General features: G+C 34.0%; 1 long non-coding RNA gene across 1 annotated transcript in view; it reads left to right on the plus strand.

Annotated features, from left to right (window-relative positions):
* The window catches only part of LOC108586255, a 40,927-nt gene that overhangs the window by 13,606 nt on the left and 8,061 nt on the right, over positions 1-19,260 (plus strand). Inside the window, exon 2 of the long non-coding RNA XR_001903288.3 lies at positions 15,256-15,317. This is a non-coding gene — a long non-coding RNA (uncharacterized LOC108586255). The remainder of the gene's footprint in view (positions 1-15,255; positions 15,318-19,260) is intronic.

A 19,260-nucleotide genomic window follows, 5' to 3' on the forward strand; every position in this document is an offset into this window, starting at 1 on the left:
TTGGACCTTGGATTAGGCAATGGTTTTTAGATATAATATGAAACCACAAGCAATAAACAGTAAAATAAAATAGTATTCACTAAAATAACATTTGTGTTAAACCTGTACCTATATTAAAACTCTTACTACTACAACTAAACAGTAAAAAGACAAATAGCACATTCTTTTTTGTTTTTTTTTTTTTTGTTTTTTTGAGATGGAGTCTTGCTGTGTCACCCAGCTGGAGTGCAGTGGCACAATCTCAGCTCACTGCAACCTCTGTCTCCCAGGTTCAAATCATTCTCCCACCTCGGACTCCTCAGTAGCTGGGATTACAGGCACGGACCACCAGGCTTGGCTAATTTTTGTAGTTTTAGTAGAGTTGAGGTTTCACCACGTTGGTCAGGCTGGTTTTGAACTTCTAACTTCAAGTGATCCTCCCACCTCGACCTCCCAAACTGCTGGGATTACAAATGTGAGCCACCATGCCTGGACACGAATAGCACAATCTTAAAGAATGGACAAAAGATTTGAATTGACGTTTCTCCAAAGAATGCATATAAGTGAGCAATAAGCATGGGAAAAAAAGGATCCACATAACTGGTCAAACCATGAGATAGCACTTCCTATGCAATAGGTTACCTAATCAAAAAGATGGAAAGTAAGTGTTGGAGAAGATATGGACAAATTGGAACTCTCATGCATTACTGTGGGACTGCAAAATGGTACAGTCACCTTGGAAAACTGTTTTGAATTACTTCACAAAGTTAACATGTAGTGTTAACATGTGATCCATCAATCCTGCTGTTAGGTATAAACTCAAGACAGAAAACATATGTACACACACAAACACACAAGAAGATTCAAAACATCATTAGTCATTATAATCATAAGGTGAAAACAACCCCAAATTTCCATCAATGAATAAACGAAATGTGACTTATTTATGCAACAAAATTGTATTCACCACAAAAAGGAATGGGTTACTGATACATACTACAAAATTAACGAATCTTAAAGACATTAGCTAAGTTGGCTTTTCGTATTGGCTGTTGTTTATTTTTTGTGCTTTTTTCCTTTTCTTTTTACTTTTTCTTTTTTTTTTATTTATTTTTGTACTTTTGAATGCTCTTCCCAGGTTTACGGTTGCAATGAAACCGAGACTATCCTCATAAGCTCAAAATGTTTGAATCCGAAGCATCTTTAAGATATTACTCATTCGGCCGTGCATGGTGGCTCACGCCTGTAATCCCAGCACTCTGGGAGGCCTAGGCGGGTGGATCACGAAATCAGGAGATGGAGACCATCCTGGCTAACACGTTGAAACCCTGTCTCTATTAAAAATAGCTACCCGGGAGGCTGAGGCAGGAGAATGGCGTGAACCCCGGAAGTGGAGCTTGCAGTGAGCCGAGATCACGCCACTGGAGTCCAGCCTGGGTGACAGAGCAAGACTCCATCTCAAAAAAAAAAAAAAAGATATTATTCAGTCAAGTGCTGTTCACTGTAAAGGGAAAAAAAAATTAATCCAATTTATTTTATCAGAAATAAGCCATTTTTGGCTCCAGGGTTCTAAATATAATTACTTCTTTTAAAAAGTGGCTCAGAAGGGAAATAGGGACGCTACTTAGGACAGGGCTGAAAAACCCAATTGTATCCTATCAGCAGATCAAAGGTGAGAAACAATTTGGGAGAGCAGGATAATTTTATGGGAATGATGCAATTTAAGAGTCATTAAACGAAGAGTTTTGCTGCTATGATTTTTTTAAGTGTAGAAATGGGACGTGATAACTGTGGTTTGTGATGGATTGGCAAATAAAAAATACAATCAAAGAAGAAAATTTCTCAGGAATATGTGCTGATGAACTCTCTACAATATATTTTATTTCAATTACCTGGGAATAAATGTAACTAACCTATCTTCGGCAAAGTCTTACTGTAGGTTATCAGTAAATCTTTATTGAGAGACAGGAAAAGATAGAGCACTAAATCTTCATCGAGAGACAGGAAAAGATAGATAAATATAGCAGAAAATGAATCACCTAAGATTAGTCTATACCATTAATAACAGGATGAAATTTAAAGTCTGTTGCATATCAGCTCATGGAAGACATACAAGTTATTAAAAATCTTATCCCAATTTCTCCAATAATCCCTTAAAATCCATTTTAAAATTTGAATCGCCATTTTCTGAAAACATTAAACATTTTTCACATCTTTGCCTTTGTTTGACCAACTACCATTATTATCACTTTTATTTTGAAGTCCTATAGATATATGTAGCCAGTTGATATTTCCATCTCCTGCATTAAAATCCCCTTGTGCTATTGCAAAAAAAAAAAAAAAAAAAAAAATGCTTCTTCATGTGCTCTGTGGCTCCATTATAACTAAAATTTAATTCAGTTTCTTCTATAGCACTTACTGTATCTTTGTGAAGTGTATAGTAAACTCCTGACAATTATCCTGTAGCAGCCAGCTATAGTAAATGACTCTGAACTTTTCTCCTCCGTGAATGTCTAACCAGTTGAATTGCATATGGTAGATAAAATCAAACGATATTTATTTAACTACATTTTACTTTTTTATGGTATATGAGATACTGATGGATTTCAAAAGGATAAACTAACTTTCAAATAAACTTAGGCTGAATAAATGAATGGAATATTTTCTTTTAATTAGCTTAACTAGTAAATTTGCGTGAGTGACTGTAGCTCATTTCTGCTTCCAATTCTATTTGCATTTTGGTTTGTATATTTATTGTGGAAAACAGAAAAGTACTTGTTCCAGGAAATTTTGGCTGGTCAACCTGATGTCCAGAAATGTTCTGCTACACATTTGGCTCTTTCATTAATTTTAACAGCTTCTTGTAGGCCTTGAGCTTAATTTTAAGGTTGTTCTTGGTGTAATAACTGTCTTATGACAACAATTTATTATTTAAATATTTTAACTATGGAGAATGTAAACAATAAATAGAAACAAAATTGGCCCCTTAACTGAGAATACCTTCTGTTAGAGTGGCATTTTGCTTCTCTCTGTTTTAAATCAGCCATACCTTGGACACAAAAGGATACAGTTAGGTTTACCTGGGTCTACTTCTTTGAGAAAACAGATTGTGAATAACTGTGGCAAAATAATAAGCTGCCATCACATTTTAAGAATACAATGAAAAAGAAATATCAAGTTTTTGATTGTTTTGATTATTAAGATGTTTAAAATCTTGTATTTGAGATCCTTATCTTTTAACCTGTGTTGACATTTTGGGTGCTTTAAAATGGACCACTTACATTCAGGGGTATGTCAATAAAAATTATTATCATAGGAAACTGACATCTTTATTATCTTTACTTAAGTTATTTTTCTGCTTATAAACCAATAAATATTTATTAAAGACAATTATCAATTTCATCAAGTATTTTAAATGACTTTTTACATAAGTACTCTAACAAAAGATGAGATTTATTTTTTTCATAGCCTTCTATCTATTGTATAATTATCTTTTTCAAATTCTATTTTGTTTCTCAATTTCCCCCCTTCAGTGTCTACATCCCACTCTTATGGCAATATGACATTTTTGTGAGAAATGTGTGAAAACTTGCAAGTACAAGGAAAGGTACAATAAAATCTAACAAATAATCAAAGCCCAGCTGCACTTCATGTTTAAACTGCTTTGCACTGCTCCATAAGAAGCTTTTGGTGAAACTCTGATAAAACCCTTCTGTCACCCTCATCAATTTTATTCATATTTCCCCAGCTCTCAGCTATAGATTATAGGGGAGTTTGTTGGAAACCAAATGACTGAAGTATGCTTGGTAATGGTTGGTTCATTCCCTTTTTCTTCATCTCTTCTACAATTCATGAAGTGCCTTTTGAATTTTGTAAAGCAGTTTTTAGATCAGTTGGAAGTCAGCAAAAATTTAGCATTAATGAGTTCATTTCCACAAAAATTGGCTTATTACCATGCAGGCTTCCAATGTTATATGGTTGTGGTTTTATAGTCATTTCTTTTATTCATTTATAAAGATATTCTCTTACCTGCCACATGTACAAATAATGAGGCCAGTAAAACATTCACTTTTTAAAAAGTAATTGCAAGTAAGAAAAATATAACTTCAATAACTTACAGTAACTGAATTAAGTAAAATAAAAGTTGTATATAAAAAATTACACATGATCACTGAGAAATTGTATTAACCTTATTATTTTATAAAATAAATATTATAGTGGTTATTCTATCAATAATAAAATATCAAATAAGGTTTTATGTATAAAAGATATTCTAGATCATTATAAATTTAATTGAAGGAAGATTATAAGTGAATACAAGTACATTTAAGAAATGTATATAAGAAAGTTATATATTCAACATATTCTAATATATTTAAAACACAGATATCTGAAAACAAATTTTATATAAAAATCAGTTAAAGCAGCAAACTATCAATATTATATAATTTGCTAGTTGATTTTCTAGTGTATATGTCTATCATGACTTCTAAAAGTGATATTATCTGCATATTCCTTCCCAGTTTTCTCTGTCTTAGTTCATTATCTTTCCTTGATACATTAATATCTAAAAGTAACATAAAATAAATTTTTTATCTTTAAGACAAAAGAAAATTTGACAAGGGTTGTGAAAGGCCTGTATAGGGAAAGTTATGAAATACTTCTGATTAAAACTAAAAATGACATAAATAAATTAAGTGTTATACTGTAGTGAAATGTCGGAAGTTCAGTATCGCTAAGATACCTATTACCTCCATATGATTCTATAAATTTAAAATAATCTCAATCAAAATCCCTTCAGGCTTTTTGAGATCAGTTGACAAACTCATTATAAAGCTCATATGGAAATAGAAAGGATCTAGAACAGCCAAAACAACTTTCAAAAGCAAAACCAAGTTGGAGGATTAATCTTGTCTTTATTTCAATACTTATGATAAAACTACAGTAATCAAGACAATGTGGTACTTGTGTAAATATCAATAAATGATTATTAGAACAGAATAGAGAGTCCAGAAGCGGACTAAATCATATCTGGACAAATAATCTTTACTCAGATATAAAGCCAATGCAGCAGAGAGAGCACAGTGTTTTCAAAAAGTGATACTGGAATACTTAGATATTCAACTTCAACGCATACCTCACAACTGATACAAAAATTAACTTGTAATGAGAAATTGACCTAAACGAAAATCTTAAATATTTAAAACACTTAGAAGAAAACAAAAAAGAAAACCTTTGTGAATGGGTTTGATGATTAATTGCATGTATGAATCTGACTGGGTCACAGAGTGCCCAAGTTAAACATTATTTCTGGTGTGTCTGTGAGAGTGCTTCCAGATGAAAGTAGCATTTCAACTGGTGGATCCAGTAAAGTAGACCACCTTCCCCATGGGGGTGGGCATCATCCAGTCTGTTGAGGGCTTGAATAGAACAGAATGGTGAAGGAAGGGAGAATTTTCTCTCTCTACCTGCTTGAGTTGGGACATCCATCTTCTCCTGCTATTGGGCTGGGATTTACATCATCAGTTCCTGGGCTTTGGGAGTGGGACTGGACTGGAATTACACCACTGGTTTTTCTGGATCTCTGTAATGAATCTTTTATTTACGGGGATTAGGCAAACATTTTCCTAAATATGACACCAATGTTTTTAAATGTCACTGTTCAAAGACACTGTTAAAAAACAAACATACAATAAAAGACTAAGAAAATCTCTACAAATAATATCTGAAAAGGGAATATATATACACACATATTCTCAAAACTCAATAATGATAAGAAACAAGTAATTCAATTTCTAATAATGGCATAGATTTCAACAGACGCTTCACCAAAATGATAACGTGGATGGCAAATAAACACATAAAATGAAACTACATTATTAAGCATCAGATAAAGTAAATTAAAAGTCTAATGAGGTTTCACAACAGATGTATGGAAATGGCAAGGAAAAGACTGGTCATACTATGTGTTTGCAGAGATATAAAATTACTAGGGCTACACTATACCGATGGTATTAATGAAATATGATACATTCATTTTGGAAAATAGTTTGACAGTTTCTAAAGCAGTAAAATATATATCTAACTATTCACATATGATCCAGCCATCCAGCCCCTAGGTATTTGCCTAAGAGAAATTAAATCATGTGTGCATACAAAGACTTGTAATAAATATTAATAGCAGCTTTATACATAATAAACAAACATTTGAAACCATCTAAATGTTCATCAATAGGTGAATGAATAAACAAATCATAGTACATCCACACAATAGAACACCACTCACCAGTAAAATAATGAATTATTGATACAGGCTTCAACCTGGTTGAAACTCAAAATAAATATATGGAGAGCACAATCTACCATCAACTTCATAACTTCCTGTAGATTTTGGCCCATTTTCTGTGGTTAATGAGACATTTCACAGAGGGTCCCATCTATTATGACCTTTCTCTTTTCTAAAGACAGAAGACACATCGGTGTTCCTGGGAGCTACAGGTGAATTGTAAAACTCTTCCACACTTATTAGATCAATTGTTTACTAGTATTTGTTTAAAATCAAAGGTATAAATATCATCCAAGCTCCTGACAAGATTCATGTTCTCTTGCGTAGAGAGATTCTCAGTTTCTATTTGCAGTGAGTTCCTTGATAAATTCTGATTTGGGAAGAGACATATAAATGACAACTAGCCTTAAGAGAAAGACAAAGAGGAGGCTTACGCTTCTAATCCCAGCACTTTGGGAGGCCGAGACGGGCGGATCACGAGGTCAGGAGATCGAGACCACGGTGAAACCCCGTCTCTACTAAAAATACAAACAATTAGCCGGGTGTGGTGGCGGGCGCCTGTAGTCCCAGCTATTGGGAGAGGCGGAAGCAGAAGAATGGCGTGAACCCGGGAGGCTGAGCTTGCAGTGAGCCGAGATCGCCCCACTGCACTCCAGCCTGGGCGACAGAGTGAGACTCCGTCTCAAAAGAAAAAAAAAAAAAGAGAGAGAGAGAGAGAGAGAACGATAAAGAGGAAGTAAGACAGAAGTCTTTCCTGCAAAAGTCAATTGGATATCATAAACTGGAAATGCACAAATAATCTAAATTGTCCATATGATGGTATAAGGGAATTAAATAATAGTGGGATTCTTTGGGTTCAGAAACACAAAAACTGTCAGCAGATCACATGGGGAGAAGCACTGCACTGGCTCTGAAAATTAAGGACCCTTTTAATGACCTTAGGTAAGTTCCTTAACTGTGAACCTCGATTGTGTCATCTGGAAAGTATGGAATATAATTGTAACTATTCAAAGGGTGATTATAAAGATTAAATAGAGTAACTGGTATACAATGCCTAGAATAGAAAGAGTACTTCACAAATGTCGATTTATTTTAAAGCACATCTTATATTATATAGTAAATAAAAAAATACTAGAAAATTTGTATTTGTATTATTAAGTAAACATTTTTAAAAGTACATAGTAATGCATATTAAGCTGTACTTTCAATAAATAACTTGTTTTGGTGGAAATTTGTCACCTTAGTAGGCAACTGAATAAACCCCTTTTAGTGAGAAATAAGGATTTCAATATCGTGGAATATCTTTTAGCCGGTAAAAAAAATTTGAAGTAATGCCATGTGAATTTTATAACAATATATGACACAATTTCTTTGAGTCATAAACATTAGTCCTCAACGGATTCTATGTTTATATTTTACATGATAAAAGTTGAGTTTTTATACTCTATTACACAAGAGCAAATTGTTGAGGGAAAAATTTCACAGCTATTTCACTAAACACAAACAAAACATAAAACCAGTTTAAAGTATTCATTATTATGAAGTTTCGTTAATGAATTATAAAATTATTTTATTGAGTATTATAAAAGTTTTTTTATTATGTAACAATTGTTTAGGCATATATTGGGATTTATTGTCCACTTATTTAAGGCAGCTGCCACTTCACTTGCCTGGAAGAGATTATCAACAAAGTTTTACTAATTTGTTTGATAATCACTTGTTTTATGCACATAAACTTCTTACATTGCAAAACATTTTATAGCAACAGTAGTCTAAAAAGCTTTGTTTTCCAAGGGGTTGTAGATGGTAATTTGGACAAGATACCCTTAGCGAAATTTACTGAAGAGAATTTGTTTAAAAACACACCTTCAATAGCTAGTACCCATTTCTCAGTGAATTACTCCAGATTCCAGCATATCTCAGCAGAAAACAAAAGGAAAATATACTCCCTTAATTATTTTCTAGGAAAAAAGTTCCATATCTTATTTTAATTTCAGTTATAAGACAAACAAATAACTAATGTTTCTAGTTCTGCATATAAATTATTATAAATAATTATTCCTTTTCATGTTTCAGCTTTTTTGGCACATATTTAATCACACCTTCCTCCTATACTTGTTTTTCTCCATTCTTTTTTGTTAATTTTTATTTTCAAAAAGGTCTTTTTAAGGCACATTTTACAAGAAATAAAACACTCTGTTAATATATCCTAGGGGGTTTGAACAAATGTATTCATGTATGTTAACAATCAAGAAAAGAGTACAATACTGTCATTTCCAAATGTGTCACCTTGTAGTTGAAGAAGTTCAGAACACACACACCACTTCTAAATATGCCACTTTGGCATAAGAATTATTTTGAATTAAAGGCATTTAACAAACAGCAGGTGCAAGAAGAATCACTCTGACCTTCCTTCCATTTCTTAAAAGGAGGAGATGAAATTTCCATGTGAAAGGCGTCCTCCCTATACCAAAAGGAAAATAGCATTCTTATCATCAAGGACAGGGAGTTGAGGACAAGAGAAATCTTTACAAACAACCCTTATCTTCCTAGTCACTTCTTTACCGATTAACTACCCTAGACTAAGTCCCATTTGCTTTATCACCTTTTCACAACTTGCTTTCTTTTGTCCAAGTCAGTATACAACTCTGATTCTAACTACTTCCTTGGGTTTTCATTTCTTTATAAAGGTTTCAGTGCCACAACTTGTATTAAATCAACTTACACGCTTTTCTCCAGTCCATTTGTCTTATGTCAATTTTAATTCTCAGATTCAGTCAAAAACAAAACGAAAGAAAGAAACAAAAGCTCTAGGAGAGTAAAGTTTTACCTACTCTACTTAGTCACTCTACATTCGCCACCACTGATCTACTTTCTGTCACTATTAGATTTCACTTTTCCTATAATTTCAAATAAATAAAATTACGCAACATGTATTTGTTTATGATATTTTTCACTCAGCATGTTTCAGATATTTACCTCTTTATGTTTTTTGCATAAAAAACATATATTTTACCACTAACTAGTATACAAATAGATGAATATATGAAATCATGCATATCCAGTTATCTGCATAACTTGGGTTTATTTATGTTTTTGCCTTTTCTGAGTAACACTGCTGTGAACATTCCTACATAAGTATTTTTTGTGGACATATGCTTTCATTTTTCTTTAAATAATACCTTAAAATAAGATTGTTGTTACTGTAAATGTGTGCTTAACTTTGCCAAAACATGCCAAACGGTTCTACTAAAGTTGTACCATTTTATGCTCTCAACTGCAATATATGAGTTCAAATCAATTCTTACCCTGGACAATGTCTGGTGTTGTTATTCCTTTTAATTTTAGCCATTACAGTAAATAAGTAATGGTAGTTCCTTGTTGTTTTATTTTGCATTTCCTTGATAAATAATGATAGTGAGCTGCTTTATGTGCATATATTGGCTATGTATGTCATATTTTATGAAATATCTGCCTAAATCTTTGGTCCAAATTCTATTGTATTGCCTTCTTTTTATTAAGTCTTGTTATTTAAATTTTCTGAATCAGGTCACTATGTCAGATATAAGGATGGCAAATGTTTTCTTATGGTATAAATATATCTATATCTAAATGTAATGATATAATTTAAAAGCATTTTTTAAATTTTACAATCAAACTTGGTGATTTGGAATCCTAAGTAAAATGTATTTGCCTATTACATTGTTGCAAATATTTTTCTTTTGATTTCTACTGGAGCACGTTTTTGTGCATTTGGTTGGTCAAGAGTTATTTCTTTTTAAAAATTGGTGGTGCTGAGTTGTTATTATCTGCTATAAAATAAACTGATATTCAGTGTATAGTTTGATAATTTTCACAAATACATAAGCCCATATACCCACCACCACAACCAAGAGATATAACTACTGATTGTCCCCAAAAGTTATCTTGTTCCCCTTTGCAGCATCCCCCAACACCACTATCCTCAGGCAAGAAATGATCTGCTTTATATTTCTCTAAATTTCATAAACCTTTTCTAAAAATCCACATAAACAGAATTGTAGGATCTGTGATTGCTTCAAAATCTTCTTGCTCAGTGGTATGGCTTAGAGATTCCACCACGTCAATATTTGTATCAGTAATTCATTTTTTAAAGAATTATATTTAGTTTATTTTTAATTGACAAATTAAAATCATATATACTTATGATGAGGAGTTTATAATATCTTATTGCAGAGTAGTACTCCATTACATGGATATATTACAACTGTTTATCCACTTACATGCTACTGATCATTTAAGTTTTCAACTTGACTTTTGTGAATAAAGCTTCTGGGAACACTTGTGTACATTATTTTATATGCACAAAAGTTTTCCCCTGCTTAGCATCTTTTTGATGAATAACTCAGAGGAAAATTTCTGAGTTGTATGGTAAGGGTATATTTAATTTATAAGAAACTACCAAAGAGTTTCTCAAAAGGGTTGGACTGGGTAGAGCTAGTTCCAGAGATCTGGGTGCAGATTGCAAGGGGATGCTGACTTGGTGCATATGCTTGACTCACTACTCAAAAAAAGGGTGCTCCTTCTCTGATATATGTTTTGCTGTTCATTTTATTTAGCTTTGATATTTGAAGGCCCTAGATCTTGATTCAAAATGCATTAGCCTCTTTTTTTCCAACTCTTTCATAGAATTTTCATCGTTTTAATCCTGGTTAACTTTTTACAGATGCAGAGAGCTTTTTTAAAAATGTTCTTTCATTGTATTAGTCTATCTGGAAGGGTTTCAAAAGATATTCATTTATACTGTTAGAAAAATTACCATTAGTTTTCAGAGAAAAAAACATCATTTCTTGCCCTTTCTATTTTCTAAAAAAAAATTGTGTGTGATTTGTAATGTTTCTTCATCAAATGTTTTATAAAATTCACCAATGTAGCCATCTGTGCCTAGAGTTTGCTTTGTGGTAAAATGTTTAATTATGAATTCAATTTTTTAAGTGATTACAAGAGTATTCAAGTTTCCTGTTTCTTAAGTCAGCACTGCATTAAAATTGTTCATTACACGTCTTTATTATTCTTTCAATGTCTGAAGTATGTATGGCACTGTCTTTAATTCCCAGTCTTGGTAATTTGGGGAAATGGCATTGTTTTCTTTTTTTAAAGCTTTTGTAGATTGTTTTGGCAAGAAGTCAAATTCCTTGAGGTTTTTTTTTTTTGGAATCTTTCAATGTTTTATGGTCATTGTTTGTTAATTTGTGTTTAAAACAATTGAGTTAGATAGAAGTATGCCCCCACCCCCACTCCTCTACAGACTGTTCTAGATTAATTCCCGTTACCTATGAATATGCTATAGTACATGGAAAGAGGAAGGTTGAGGGTTAAATTTGTGGGTGCAATTATGGTTGATAATTAATTGACCTTACAATAAGAAGAGTATCCTTATCAAGTAGGCCCAATTAAATCACAATAGTTTGTTAAAGTAAAACAGGGAGGCAGAAAAGACAATCAGTGTCAGAGTGATGACGTGAGGAAGGTATGAGATGTGAGACTCAACTGGTCATTGTTGGCTTTGAAGATGGAAGGGAATCATGAGCCCAGGAATGCAAACTGCCTCTTGATGTTTGAAAATGAAGAAAATGGATTCTCCCCTAGAGCCTCCAGAAAGAAATGCAGTTTCACATCTTGATTTTAGCACAGTGAGACCCATTTTAGACTTTTGATCTCCAGAACTGTAAGACAGCATATTTGTGCTATTTTTAGCTACTAAATTTGTGGCAATTTTTTATGGCAGCAGAAGAAAACTAATGCAAAGTCTTCACTGTAGTTTTAGATGAGGACTCCTGTTCAAGCATGACAATTCTTATGCCTCTATTGAAGACGCTGGGTGTTCAACAATGTTTCTCCACTCTCATGGATTGTAAATCAAGCATCCCACATCCTACATGTCTTCTGATAATTTTTCAGATGTAAGCTCCCAAATAGTTGTTCTTACACAGCCAGTTATTCTTAATGGGTAGTTATCCAAAGAATCAAGTTGTCCCTGTGCAAATAGCAGGGAACCTGTATGCTGGGCAGTTCTCTCCCCTATGGTACTCTGCCTCAGTCTCTTGGAATTTCAGTCGGTAGGCTGAAGGCCCCCGTATTCTGCTTGAGTGACTCCTTCTTTTGCCACAATTCAGAAAGTGTCCCAAAAGAGAGAGCTGAGGAAAATCATACCGTGTGTCTCATTTGTTTTCTTTCTTTCAGAGATAACATTTCTCAGCTTCCAGCTGCCAAAATTGTAAAAACACACTGTTTCATATATACACCTTGCCCAATTTTTCTACTTCATTCTAGTTCTAGGCCATTTCTCTGCCACAGCCAGATGTGAAAGAAAAAACTTCATGTATGATGGATTGAAACTCATGTATATAAGTGTCTGTTTTCTTCACAATTCCATTCTGTTGTGTTTGTGTGCATTAATTTCAGAAATTTGTTTGCTCACGGTTTAGTCCCTGTTTAACATCTCACTTATTCACATTCATATTTACATTCAAATTCATGTTAATTCTGACTTTTAAAAGCTTTTCTTCATATGTGCCTTCATTCATTTTTTTCATTCACTTTTTCAGGCACATAAACATATAGTCTAAGTACTTTGCTAAACTTAACAAAGAGAAACTTCAAAGCTTAATGCAATTTTCACATCATGCCTGAAGTGACTAGCCGGCTTTCCAGGGAGGTTGTCATAACCTACACTCAGGCTAGACAGCAGTACATTTTAAGCTTCCGGGATAAAACCTAGAGAATCGCCTGAAAATCTCCAGAAAAATATACACAAATTGCATTTTTCTCAGTCTTTCTTTGTCACCACCAGCTTGTAGAAGGATAAATAACAAACATATTTAGGAGAATAAAAGAATTATATATCCATGCTTCCTGTTACAATCTCCTTTGCTTGTATACCAAAGAGAAATTAGGACAATTACTACTTACTTTTCTACTTCATGCCTTATACTATAGCCAACATAAATCTTAAAAATTTGCCTATAAGTGTCTTTTAAAATTAAATATGCAATTGTGCACCACTGAATTATTCTTTGTCACAAAATTTAAATAATTAAATTGATAGCCAGTAAATGTATCAATTTGTTTGGCTGAGTTCAAAATTTGAAGTAGCAGTCTGTAGGAAATCTTTTAGCTTTATGTAGTGCTCCTTCAGTAAGATATAAGAATATAAATGGTTTATTCTGAGAATCTAACACTAACATTATTATTAGCTCATTCAACGTGTGAATACAGGGTTTGCTTTAATGCTTTCAAAATCATGTAAATATAATTTCTATCATACATAATTCATTAACAATGGTTTTTATGACTGATTTCATCATCATGTAGAAAAGCTGCAATAGAATATTGTGAATTCAGGACCTCCTGAGAAAATTGGTCACAAATTTATTATTTTAAAATATATGAGCCATGATTATATATATATTGTGTGTATATATATACACACACACACATACACATTGTTGGCCAGGCACGGTGGCTCATGCCTGTAATCTCAGCACTTTAGGAGACTAAGATGAGTAGATCACTTAAGGTCAGGACTTCAAGACCAGCCTGGCCAACATGGTAAAATCCCATATGTATTAGTCTGTTTTCACTCTGGTGAGAAAGACATACCTGAGATGGCAATTTAGAAAGGAAAGAGGTTTAATTGGACTTACAGTTTATTTTCTTTTTTTTTTTTTTTTTTTTTTCTTTGAGACGGAGTCTCCCTCTGTCGCCCAGGCTGGAGTGCAGTGGCCGGATCTCGGCTCACTGCAAGCTCCGCCTCCCGGGTTTCCGCCATTCTCCTGCCTCAGCCTCCCGAGTAGCTGGGACTACAGGCGCCCGCCACCTCGCCCGGCTAGTTTTTTGTATTTTTTTAGTAGAGACGGGGTTTCACTGTGTTAGCCAGGATGGTCTCGATCTCCTGACCTCGTGATCCGCCCGTCTCGGCCTCCCAAAGTGCTGGGATTACAGGCTTGAGCCACCGCAACCGGCCCTGGACTTACAGTTTCACATGGTTGGAGAAACCGCACAATCATAGCAGAAGGCAAAGAGGAGCAAGTCACATCTTACATAAAAGGCAACAGGTAAAGAGAGAGATTGTGCATGGATACTCTGCCTTATAAAGCCATCAAATCTCGTGAGAATTATTCACTATCATGAGAACACTGAAGGAAAGACTCTCCTCTGTAATGCAGTCACCTTCCTCCGGGTTCCTGCCACAACATGTGGGAATTCAAAATGAGATTTTGTTGGGGACACAGCCAGACCATATCACCGTATATACCAAAAATACACAAATAAGCCGGGTGTGTGGCAGGTGCCTGTAATCCCAGCTACTCGGGAGGCTAAGACAGGAGAACTGCTTAAATCCCGGAGGCAGAGGTTGCAGTGAGCCAAGATTGCACCATTGAACTCCAGTCTGGGTGACAAAAATAAATAAATAAATAAATAAAAAAGATATATACACTTGTTTGATGTATATATTTGAAGCATCCCAACACTGTGTATCACTCAACCTGGGCATAAGTCATTTTCTCATAAATATATTTTCTACATTAAAGTACTTCTGCAAAAAAAAAAAAAAAAAATTCAGAAATATGGATAATTATGTTTATTAATGTTGAAGGTATTCTATAATGAAATTGATGAGCTTTGTATTGTGACTTCCCTACAAGAAAACAGCATGGTAATTTTCTGAAACATAGTACGATTCACAAATACTAGTCTCCTAGAAAGTTCCCCCATTGTATGTGGTAAAAAAATTACTAATTAAATTTATATTTGCTTCTGCATATGTGTCTGAATTTGTCATATTTAATATTGACAATAGCCCTACAATCCATGATAAAATATGCCATAGAAAATACGTAGAGCAACGTCAGAATCTAAGATGATTGATATACACAGCAGAATTCTTATTTTTTTTTTTTTTACCCTTTTTCTAATGATCCTAATTTGTGATCCCCACGTGTCAACAGAGGAGCCTGATGGAACTTGATTGGATCATGACAGCAGTTTCCCCAATGCTGTTCTCATGACAGTGAGTGAGTTTTCACAAGATCTGATGGTTCAAAAGTGTTTTGCAGTTTCCCCTCGCCCTCCTGCTGCCACGTAAGACTGCCTTGCTTCCCTGTCACCTTCTGCCATAATTTTAAGTTTCCCAAGGCCTCCCTAGCCATGCAGAACTGTGGGTCCTAAATGTCTTTTGTTTACAAATTACCCAGTCTCTGGTAGTTCTTTATAGCAGTGTGAAAACAGGCTAATAGAGCCTGTTTGTAAATTCTAGGCCTTTGTCCTGTTCCAGGCACAGAATATTATTCTATAGGAATTCTAGGGAGTGATTCACTTGGTAAAGAATAATTCTGCATGATTATTGCTGAGAATCTTTCCCACATAACATAAAGGGAAGTGTTGGATGGGTTTTTATTGTTGTTGTTTGTTTCTTTTCCTGTTTTTGGCAATTTCTTTTTATGTTTCTGAGGAAGCCAAATGGAAGTATTCCCTTTTTTAACTGGAAATGCTTTTATATGGGTAGATGCAGTTGTCAGCATATGATGCTTATCACTACTGATGTCTAGACAGGGGGGCAGGTGCATTACTTCACAAAGATTAGCTGTGTGGCACTGTGTAACTTCTGAGTTAACTGTGTAACTATGCAGCCTCTGCCTTCATTGTTTCAGAGTATTTTAATGACTTTTCTATCATTCACTGAAGGTTATTAATTATGTAAATTTTACCATATTACATTAATAGAAATATATGAATCTCCTATTAATAATATACATTTCCAGCAATAATAGAATTATTTACTAGCTGTTATTTATTTATTACATAGAAGAGTAGGAAATCTTAAAATGTTGATATCTAATATTATTAATGTCATAGAAAATATTTAGTGAGAAGGCACAAATCAAAACCACAAAACATATATGCCTTATTCCCATAAGTATACAATTACAGTTTCTCTTTCTTCTGTGTCACTGTCTCTTTCTCTCCCATCTGATATGTTTCCTCAACTGATATGTATTTGATATCATCTTAAAGCCAGAAGTTTATACAAATCTAAATTTCTCTCTAAAATAAAACTACATAAAAACTGAGCATGCTGAATAATAGTTCCATTGTCTTAATTAAATTTCACTAAATTAAAATGTTCACAGTGTGCTTGAAATAAACACTTAAAATATACTCTATTTAAAAAAATCATTCATGCTTACTGTTAAACACCATAATGTATCATCATTTTTACATCACAGAAGCAGAGACAGAGCATTTTTGTGGGTGATGTAAAGAAATGTTCAATTCTGTGAGAAATAATTATGTCAAAAGTAATTATCTGGTTTCTGTACATTTTTAACAACAGGTTTAATATTTATTAAATATTAAAATTATCTTTCAAATGTGTGATTACCTATAATTAAATAAGAAACACAATACAACTTTCTGTTAAAGTTATACTTCCTTATAAGAATATTAATGAGGCCGGGCGCGGTGGCTCAAGCCTGTAATCCCAGCACTTTGGGAGGCTGAGACGGGCTGATCACGAGGTCAGGAGATCAAGACCATCCTGGCTAACACAGTGAAACCCCATCTCTACTAAAAAATACAAAAAACTAGCCAGGCCAGGTGGCGGGCGCCTGTAGTCCCAGCTACTCAGGAGGCTGAGGCAGGAGAATGGCGTGAACCCGGGAGGCGGAGCTTGCAGTGAGCTTAGATCCGGCCACTGCACTCCAGCCTGGGCGGCAGAGCAAGACTCCGTCTCAAAAAAAAAAAAAAAAAAAAAAAAAAAAGAATATTAATGAAGAAAAACTGGCTTTCAATATTTAATGATCTAGCTCTGTAATTTAAAATTCACACACAATTAAAAAATATGTTTAAAAGTTTATTCAGAATACAATGAGTATTTTCCAACCAAAAGATTTGAAGTTATTTGTTACCATTTCTCGCTAAAATTCAAAATACGACATTTTTTGACACTTTAGAATATATATATGTATATATATTCTTCCTATTAGAAGATATATAACTGTCTTTATATTTCAGTTAAATAAGTAGAGTTGTGTCTGCATGCAATCAGTTAATTATAATAATAACAAAGACCATTTTGACTACTTATGTTAAAATGGGATTGAGTAGACTTTGTAAGTTCTTTTCTATTATTATTTTCATTAATTTTCACTGTGCTCAGCAGTATTGATACTGATTTGCATTCCAAAAGATAGTTTCTAATGGTATCATGGATTTAACTTGAAACATAAAAGCTAAGAAATTCAAAGTATTCAAAGTTAAGCTCATATTCGATTTTGTTATAATCCCATTAAAACTGGGCTATTATTTTTAATTTGCATATTTTTCATTTATAATGCCCCCTAATAGATTTGGCCTTAATGCTCAAAGAGACAGAATAAATGCTTTAAGAATCAAGATTTTAGGGACTTTGTAGAACCCTGTCTCCATCTGTGACTCTCTTTACCCTAGCTTACTTTAAACTGTATTTACTTTGAAAAAACAATGCTTCTTTCATTCAATAATATTCAATGTTTATCTACTAGGTGTGGCACTTAGTTTGTTCTTGGAAATTCATAGAAAAAAATTCATAATATCTTGCCAGAAAAATTCTTACAGTGTAACGAAGAAGGCAAAAAGTGACCTCAAGAGTTAAATTTCTAGTCATAAGTACTTTGAAAAAGATCCGACTTGTAAGATGTCCAGAGAAATGACATCTAAGTTAGACTGGGGACACGTGAAGTGAATATATTTTGAAAGTTTCTTGGAGAAGAAAAATTGACTCAAAAAGAAACAGTGAAGGAAAAGAACTTCCAGTTATAGAAACTCACCTTGCCTTCTGATAGATTCCTTTCCCCTCTGGTGTTCTCTCTGCAGAAGTAACCTCCAAATGAAGGTGCTGAGTAGTGTATGATTTCTCATATTTTGAGCAAAAGAATTTTAACATTGTCCTCAGTTTGAGTAACTTTTAGACACTGACTCTAGGCTTCTAGCCTCCCTTCCCTTAGAGCATTTACTGAAGAAAACTTTTAAATGCAAATTCTTTCCCTGCCCCTTTGAGATGTAAATCTTCTCCCAGCCTTTGGCCAGTTTTATTACCAGCTAATACCTTTCTCAAGAACCTGGGAGCCATCCTTTTGAAATTAATCATCCAGAAAGATAGTGCCTTATCTTCCAGTCTCTCTGTAGAAGACTAATTTCACCAATAAGCACCAATTAGCAAACACGGAAGTCCTAATCACATTGACTGACTTCTCTATTAGTACCTTCCAGTATTTTTCCACTAGATCACCCCAGGACTTAAAAATTTTCTTGACTCTTGTTTCAGCAGAGTTAGATTCAATCTCTTTTCTCTATTGAAATAGTTGTGAATGAAGTCTCCCTTGCCTGTTGAATTGTTGAGTGCAATTTTTCTTTAGGAGTTCCAAAGTATAATTTCCTCATGAACTAACTTTGGAGTAAACTGCATGGAGTCACTCATAATGAGAGAAATAACATATATTTATACAATGGATTTTGCAGCTTATTGTTATTTTTCTTTCCATAAGAAGTAATGAGCATCTTAGTAGCAGAAAAGTAAAAGTAAAATGTAAAATATGCATTAAGATTCTCATCTGACTTTTCAGAAATATTAACCTAAATGTGCAACATTGACAATAATCTTAATGATGTGCAAGACTGGTGTCTTACTTCTTTTTGTGTTGCTATAACTGAATTCTTGAGACTGGGTAATTCATTAAAAAAAAGATAAATGTTACTTCTTGTGGTTCTGGAGCCTGGAAAGCTCGAGATCAAGGTGACACATCTGATGAGGCCTTATTGCAGTATCATCCCATGGTAAGAGGTATCACATTGTGAGGCAGAGCAAGAATCCTAGCTCAGGTCTCTCTTCCCCTTTGTTTACAAAGCCACCAGTCCCAACATGGGGCCCCCACTCTGATGACCTGACATAATTCTAATTACCTCCCAAAGAATCC

Source organism: Papio anubis, chromosome 5 (assembly GCF_008728515.1).
Source record: "Papio anubis isolate 15944 chromosome 5, Panubis1.0, whole genome shotgun sequence".
NCBI lineage: Eukaryota > Metazoa > Chordata > Mammalia > Primates > Cercopithecidae > Papio > Papio anubis.